Source organism: Otolemur garnettii, unplaced genomic scaffold (genome assembly GCF_000181295.1).
Source record: "Otolemur garnettii isolate 467f Iridium unplaced genomic scaffold, OtoGar3 scaffold00013, whole genome shotgun sequence".
NCBI classification, from domain to species: domain Eukaryota; kingdom Metazoa; phylum Chordata; class Mammalia; order Primates; family Galagidae; genus Otolemur; species Otolemur garnettii.
In genome coordinates this window covers 83,261-91,800 of record NW_003852408.1, presented here as the reverse complement: position 1 = coordinate 91,800, position 8,540 = coordinate 83,261, and the positions used below count along the sequence as shown (strand labels likewise).

Sequence of the window (8,540 nt, the reverse complement as noted above, 5' to 3'; positions counted from 1 at the left end):
GAGCCAAGTCCTCCCAAAGGCCTGGGTGTTTTGGTTTTTATTTTTTCTTTGAGGTCTGTTTTATATGACCCAGAGCTAAGATTTTTTTTTATAATTTTACGTTTATAATTTTATAATGTTAAAAATGATAAAGGGGTACAGTGTGCTGGTTTTATATTGCTTTTTTCTGTTTCTGTGAACAATGTGATTGGTATTTTGATAGAGATGACTACATTGAGCTTGTAGATCTCTTTGGGTGGTATTGACATTTTAACAACATAAATTCTTCCAATCCATGGGCATGAACTATCTTTCTCTTTTGTATGCTGATTTTGTTTCCTGCAACTTCCCTGAATTTATTTATCAGTTATAACAGTGTGTGTGTGTGTGTGTGTGTGTGTGTATGTGGTCTTTATGTTTTTCTAAGTATACGATTATGTTACCTGCAAACAAAACTAATTTGACTTATTCCTTTCCAATTTGGATGCCCTTTATTTCTTTCTGTGGCCTAATTGCTTTGGCTAGGACTTCCAGTACTATGTTGAATAAAAGTGATGAAAGTAGACATCCCTGCCTTTTCCAGATCTCAGATGAATGGCTTTCAGTCTTACCCCATTCAGTGTGATGTTAGCTGTGGGTTTGTCATACATGGCCTTTGTTGAAGCATCTGCCCAGGCCTCCTCTCCAGCCCTGCGTATCTTGCCACCTGCCCCCAAATACATTCTCACAGGCATCTTTCAGCCTTTCTGTCTTCCTCTCTGGCCCTCACTTCTTTCCCAGAATCTCACACGGTGCTGCACGAAAAAAAAAGCCTTTATTTTTAGGCCCTTACGCTCTCCCTATAGGGTCTCAGATCCAGGCCAGCTTCCAGGCTAATCTCCACGTTGTCCTTTTGGCTACTTGGTTGAGTCTTGTCCATCTCACGCTAACCTCTTTTTCTATTGGGAGGCTCAGGTTTCAAATATCTCTGCTTTAGGAGGGAGTTTAGCTTCACATTTCACTAATAGAAGGGCCTTTGCAGTGTTTGTCTTAGAACAAAGGGATTCAGAGGTAAATCCTAGCCTTTTCCACTGCAATGCAAAGAACTGCTCAAACCTTTGAAGGGACAGCTTTCAGGCCTTGGAGTCACATCATGGCCAGAGCCCTGGCTCCAGGGATGATCACAACTTCTCTATCCAGCCTGGTCTGTGGGAGGGAACAGAATGAGAGCTGAGCTCTGGCCCCATGTAGGATGAGAAGCCTCCCCTGCTGGCTCCAGGGATTCCTCCCTTGTGGCCAGCATATCAGTAGAACAGGAGCACAGGGTAAAAGTTACAAGGCTTTGATTTGAAACCAGCTGTGTGAGTGGGCAAGTGGTGGCTGACTTCTGAGTGTTCACGTCTCTATGTATAAAATGGCAACACTCAGGAAATTGACATGGATAGTGAGATCAGGTTCGTGGGAAAACCCTAAAACTGTAAATGTAATACCAAAGGGGCAGTGCTACTTTATGTCACCCTGGGTAGAGTGCCATGGTGTCATAGCTCATAGCAACCTCAAACTCTTGGGCTCAGGCAATTCTCTTGCCTCAGCCTCTGAGTAGCTTGGACTACAGATGCCCACAACACCTGAATAGTTTTAGAGATGGGATCTTACTTATGCTCAGGCTGGTCTCGAACTCCTGAGCTCAAGGGATCTACCTGCCTTGGCCTCCCAGAGTGCTGGGATTATAGGCCTGAGCCACCAGAGGATTCTCACTTGAAAGAGGAAACTCTGGCTTCCGGGCATGTTGAGTGAACTCCTGAGGTCGTAGTCTGCCACAGCAGGCAGAAGCAGGAGGAGAGCTCACTCCCTTGTTACCTTTACACTGTGATGTCATGTGTGTGCCCAGCACTTTTCTTTTTCCATGATATGGGACCTGGAAAGTTGCAGCAACAAGAAGTGAAGGAAGGAAGCTGAACTGAGGAAGTAGGTCTGACCAGCTTCCTCCCATTCATGTGGCCTCCGAGGAGGTATGTCTGACCAACTTCCTTCCATTCATGTGGCCTCCAAGGAGGTAGGTCTGACCAGCCTCCTCCCATTCATGTGGCCTCCAAGGAGGTAGGTCTGACCAGTCTCCTCCCACCCATATGGCCTTGGACTGAGCTTCCTCAGCCAAAAATGAGGCCTGTGATGTCTGCTCTGCCCTTCACAGGGTGACTGGAGGATCCAAGGGGACATGTGAAAGCATGGAAAAGTGCTTTGTAGACTGCCAAGGGAAACCATGGCCCTTTCTTCCTTAGACCCTAACTCAATACAGGCTGAAACTTTCTCTCTGCAGGTGAGAAAAACAATGGTTTTCTTGTGACATTCTTAGGGAAAGTGTTTTCCTAGAAAACTGGATCCTAGTTTCTCAGGACTAGTTATTTTGTTCCCCAATTTTCTCTTCTTGTGTTCTGGGATTGTTTAAATAGTGGTTCTTAAATGGGGTCTATTTTGTTCCCCAGGGTGGACATGTCTGAAGACATGTTTGGGGGACAGTTGGAGGGATGTTATTGTCACCTAGTGAGGCCAGGGAGGCTGTATAAGGTTGTGCAGTGCATAAAAAATATCCGACCCTTCCCACCCCCAACAAAGAATCCGTCTGGCTCAAAATATCAATAGTGCTGATATTAAGAAACTCTGATCTAAATCAATTCCAAATGGGTACCAGTGACTACCCAGCAAGGTCCCAGCAGGATCCTTTGCCCACCCTAAGTTCATTTTGTCTGCCTGAAGGGGTCTTTATGAGTAATACCTATTCAGGCTGGGTATTACAACATTTCTTGGTTGAGCTGAAGTTTGATTCTAGGCAAGTCAGGGAAACAAAACTCCAAAATGCCAAGTCATTCTTAAAAAAGGAGAGAGAGAGAAGCATGACTATGTCTACAGTGACGTTAATGTTCTGCCTCTCTTTCAAAACCACATATTTACTTTTATGACTCTTATCTTGGAGATTACCAGACATGGAGGACATTTTGACCTCAGTGTTTCTGTTAATGAGTAATTATCTAAAGAGTGGCTAAATGCTAGAGTGAATCAAGGTGAAAGAAAAAGTATTCAACATGAGTATCAAGCAGACTAGAAATATGGCTGATTAATAATTTAGATAACTCTAAGAGAATGAGATGAAGTTAGTTTATTAAAAAAAACTTTGTTAAAAAAAAAAATAAAAACTTTGTTAAGATATAAATCACACACCATACAATCCAGTCATTTCAATGATCTTTAGAATACTCACAGATTTGTACAACTATCACTGTACTTAATTTTATATATTTTCTGTTACTCCCGAAAGACACCCCATACATATTGTCAATCACTTCTTATTCCCTCTTTTCTCCAGTCCCTGGCCACCACGAATCGACTTCTGCCTCTGTAGATTTGGATATTTCTATAGATTCCATTCCATTGGAATGCAAACACATAACATGTGACAGCCCTTTTCTCCTTAGCATAGGGTTTTCAAGATTCATCCATGTTGTAGTCTAATTTTTATTGCCACATAATATTCCATTGTATGCATATACTACAACTTGTATACTTATAAACTGATGGAAGTTTGGGTTGTTTTAGGTATTTTGAATAAAGCTGCATGATCATTTGTGTGTAAGTTTTGTGTGGATATGTATTCTCAACTTCCATGGGTATATAAAATTGTTGGCTTGGATAGTAACTGCATGTTTAATCTTTTTTTTTGAGACAGAGTCTCACTATGTTGCCCTCAGTAGAGTGCTATGGCATCACAGCTCACAGCAACCTCAAACTCTTGGGCTTAAGTGATTCTCTTGCCTCAGCCTCCCAAGTAGCTAGGACTACAGGTGCCCACCACAACGCCCAGTTATTTTCTATTGTGGTTGTCATTGTTGTTTAGCTGGCCCAGGCCAGGTTAGAACCTTCCAGCCTTGGTGTGTGTGGCTGGAGCTCTAACCACTGTGCTATGGACACCAAGCCTGCATGTTTAATCTTTTGAGGAATCGCTAGATTATTTTTCAAAGTGGCTGTACTATTTTCTTTTTTGTGGTAAAATACACATAAAATAAACTCATCATTTTAATGTGTACTTGCTTTTTGTACTGTAACCACCCTTTTGTTCCAGAACATTCCATTATCCCCCAAAAGGTAGCTTTAAAGTAGTCAATCCTTGTTCTCTCCTCCCCCATCTTGGGCAACCACCAGTCTCCTTTCTTTCTCTGTAGCTTTGCCTATTCCAGATATTTCTTTTCTTTTCTTTCTTTCTTTTTTTTTTGAGGCAGACTCTCACTATGTTGTTCTCACAGAAAACTCAAACTCTTGGGCTTAAGCAATTCTCTTGCCTCAGCCTCCCAAGCAACTGGGACTACAGGTGCTTGCCACAGCATCTGGCTATTTTTGTTGTTGTAGTTGTAGTTATCATTGTTGTTTAGGGGGTCCTGGGCTGGGTTCAAACCCACCAGCCCCAGTGTATGTGGCCAGTGCTCTAACCACTGAGCTACAGGCACCAAGCCCTATTTCAGATATTTCACATAAATGGAATTATATGATATGTGGTTTTTGTGTCTGCTTCCTTAGCATCTTTTCAAGGTCATTCACGCTGTAGCATGCATCAGCATTTCGCTCTTTTCTGTAGCTGGATCATATCCCATCGTGTGGACACACTTCACTTTGCTTATCACGTCATCAGCTGATGGACATTTGGGTTTCCAATTTTTAGCTATTGTGCAGCTATGAGCATTTGTATACAAGTTTTTGTTTGAATTCATGTTTTTAATTCTTTTGAGTATAAACCCAGGAATGGAATTGTGGGGTCATAGGGTAATCTATGTTTAAATTATAGGGGAAGAAACAAAATTTTTTATAATGGTGTGCATTTTATATTACCTCTAGCAGTGTATGAGAGTCCCAGTTTCTCCATATTTTTGTCAACACTTGTTATTTTCCATTTTAAAAAATGTATAGGGCAGTGCCTGTGGCTCAAAGGAGTAGGGTGCTGGCCCCATATGCCGGAGGTGGCAGGTTCAAACCCAGCCTTGGCCAAAAACTGCAAAAAAAAAAAAAAAATGTATAGCCATCCTAGTAGGTATGACGTGCTATATCATCGTTTTAATTTCCATTTCCCAAATGATTATCAATGTTCAGAATCTTTTCATGTTCTTACTGGCCATTTCTGTATCTTGTTTAGTGAATATCTATTCAAGACCTTTGTACATTAAAAATTTTTTTTTGTTGTTGAATTGTAAGTGTTCTATATACATTGTAGATACAAGTCCCTTATTAGATATATGATACATGTTGTTTTCCTACTGTGTGGGTTTTTTCACTTTTTTGGTGGTGTCTTTGAAGCACCAAAGTTTTACATTTTGATCAAGCACAGCTAGTCTATTTTTTCTTTTGTTGCTTGTACTTCTGGTGTCAAGTTTAAAAAACATTGCCACATCCAAGGCCAAGATAATTACTCCCATATTTTCTTCTGAATGTTTTATATAGTTTTGGCTCTTATATTTAGGTCTGTGATCCACTTTGAGTTAATTTTTGTATATGGAGTGAGGTAAGGGTCTAACTTTATTATTTAAACGTACAGATATCTAGCTGTTTTGCCACTATTTGTTGAATATACTATTCTTTCCCATCTGAATTGCTCTGGGACCCTTTGACTTATTTCATTTATCTCTGGACTCCTAACTCTACTCCCCAGATCTGTCTATTTTTATGCTAGGACCACACACTGTCTTGAGTACTGTAACTTTATAATAAGTTTGAAATTGGGAAGTGTGACTCCTCCAAACTTGTTATTCCTTTTGTTTTGGGTACCTTTCCTTTCCATGTGACTTTCAGGGCTAGTTTGTTTCTGCAAGCATTTCTGCAAAAATCACCAACTGGAATTTTGAAAGAGATTATGTTAAATCTGGAGATCACCTTGAGAAATATTGCCATCTCAGCAGTATTAAACCTTCTGATTCACAAATGTGGGAAATATTTCTGTTTATTTGGGTCTTATTTAATATCTTCCAACACTTTTCTAACTTTTCAGTGTAAAATCTCACATTTAAAAAAATTAAATCTATTCCTAAATATTTTATTCTTTTTGATGCTATTTTAAATGGAATTGTTTTCTTCATCGAATTTGAAGCTTAGATTAGCAGGGCACAGAATCGTGGGCTGAAAATTGTTTTGTTTAAGAAGGTTAAATGCGCACAGCCTGGAGAGGGCGGTACCCACGGCGGCTGCGACGGGGGGTGGGGGGGGACGTGGGGGGGGGGAACGAAGGGGACGCCGGAAGTGGTGGCGGTACGGCGCGGTCCCAGGGCTACTTACTCACCGCTGGTCCACCAGAGCGGCGGCTAGAGGCGAGGCCCCAGGGGGTGGGCGTGGCGGTCGCCCAAACTTAGCAGCCTCTGCTCCCTCTACTCGCGGAGTGGCGCCTAGTCGCTCCCCGCCAGCTGCCCTGAGTGAGCGCCTCTGCCCCAGGAAAAGGAGAAGGAATGGCAATAAAGAAGACAACCGTCTTCCTCCCCAGACCAAAAGGAGTAGTAGAAACTCTGTCTTTCAAGATTCCTGGGATACAGAGTCTTCAGGCAGCGACGGTGGCAGCAGTGGCAGCAGTAGCAGCAGCAGCAGCATCAATAGCCCGGACAGGGCCAGCGGGCCAGAAGGCGGCTTAAGCCAGACGGTGGCCGGATCCAGCCCTAACACCCCTCAGCCCGTGCCCGAGCGGTCCGCACTGTGCCAAGGCCCTTATTTCCACGTCAACCAGACCCTGAAGGAGACCCACTTTCACAGCCTGCAGCACCGGGGACGGCCTCCGACATGATGTGCTGGCAGTTTCTTGCCTTCTATGAAGGGACAGCGCTGTGCAGATTGGATATTTCAACTTCCGATTTGTTTAAAAAAAAAAAATCGCACACACACACAAAGGCCTGTTGGCTTTTCAGTCTACATTTGAAATAACAGGTTAACAGGCAGTTGTTTACTTGTGGTTTTGCTGCACTATTGCGATTTCAAAGGGGCTTTGAAGCAATTTTTTATAGGATTCTTTTGAGGGAGGGTGTCAAATCCATGTCATGGTAGTGGTATGTGGAAATCTCATCTGTGTGTTGATCCATAGTATGCCTAATCTAGACTGACTTCCAAATCTGTCAATTAGAAATTCTTCACGTAATAGGGCATTTTAAAAGTACGGGATCTTCAATTTTTTAAATTCAATAAACTAGTAAAGAGTATCTAGTTTCCATGAAAAAAACAAGCTTTTTTCTTTTCCCCAAATATAGAAATCTTGACTCAGTCTTGCACTGAAATGTACTGCCATACTACCTCTCAGTAAGTAGATGTTCTACTGCAAGGACTCTCCTTTCTAACAGGCTAACAGATCCAATTCAGACTAAGAGAAGCACCCCCCGCCCCCAACGGTCTCTACTCTGTTATATATTTGTATTTCCAGGGAGAATGTCTTTGAGACTCTTGTATACTCAGATAACTTCTGTCTCAATATTCCTCCAGAGTCTGCACCTAAGACTATAGTAGAAAACGCTGCACAGTTCTGAAGGTGAAGAAGTATGTAATGATTTTTCGTCTTACTCGGAAACTTAAGTCAGCAGCTTACCTGATGTCTTTGGCAATTCCACCTGTAGCCTCAATAGTTAAGGTGAATGCTGATAAAGTGTAACCTACCTGATGTCTAAAGCAACAAATATTGTTAAATTATTGGGCAAGGATTAACTTTATGCTTAAAGTAACCCCTAATATTAACCAGGGGCCACATTCCATTATTGGAACTGGATAGATTGATGTGGCTTTAAAAGAAACGAGCAGAGGCACCTTTAGAAGAAATAATATAGTATTTATTTAGAGGTGGATGTGTTCCTGTGTTACTTAGTCATACTAGAGAGCCAGCTCAGTTTGAATAATGAAGATGCAGACGTGTAGTCTTACTCACTGACAAGCTGTCTGAACAAGGAGCCAGGAAGCATCGGGTCACCTGCTGTGGAGAGCGCGGGCGGGGGGGACAGCCTGCCATTGGATGTAGAGGAAAGTGCCTTAGAGTCTACCCGAACCCTCCTGCCTGCTCGCCCACACCATGCCACACCTCTCGGAGGCCACACAGCACACACAAGCAGGTCTGAGAAACACGGACAGCCCTAGTCAGATGACTTTGCTGTTTCTCAAGATTGGAAGAAGACACGGGGAACAGTGTAAGATTTGATTATGGGACAGTACTAAAATTTGAAAATGTCCTAGGAAAAGGCAAACATACGCATATGCACCCCCTTTCCATGTTCTGTTCCTCTGATCGGTACAGAATTGGAAGGCCAGTCGCTGGAAGTGGAAACAGTGTTCTGGGGAAGGCACAGCACAGGTCTGTGCTTAGGGAGTGAGTGGTTTTTGCCAGAGTTTTTTTGGTTTGGTTTGGTTGTACTACGATCTCCCAAATTTTAAAACAAGATATTTGATGAGGACTGTGGATCTTGACGGGTTTGGTGTCAGGGAATATGGAAATGATATGCTGCTCATCTTTTGTCAAACAGTAAGCAAACAACAACTAAGTGTGTAAGAAAACAAACTATTGCCCCTCTCATACATGTACACAA

At 42.4% G+C, this 8,540-nt stretch overlaps 1 pseudogene; it reads left to right on the top strand.

Annotated features, from left to right (window-relative positions):
- The first annotated feature begins 6,143 nt into the window (after positions 1-6,143).
- Positions 6,144-8,288, top strand: LOC100955194 (annotated as a pseudogene).
- The last annotated feature ends 252 nt before the right edge of the window (positions 8,289-8,540 follow it).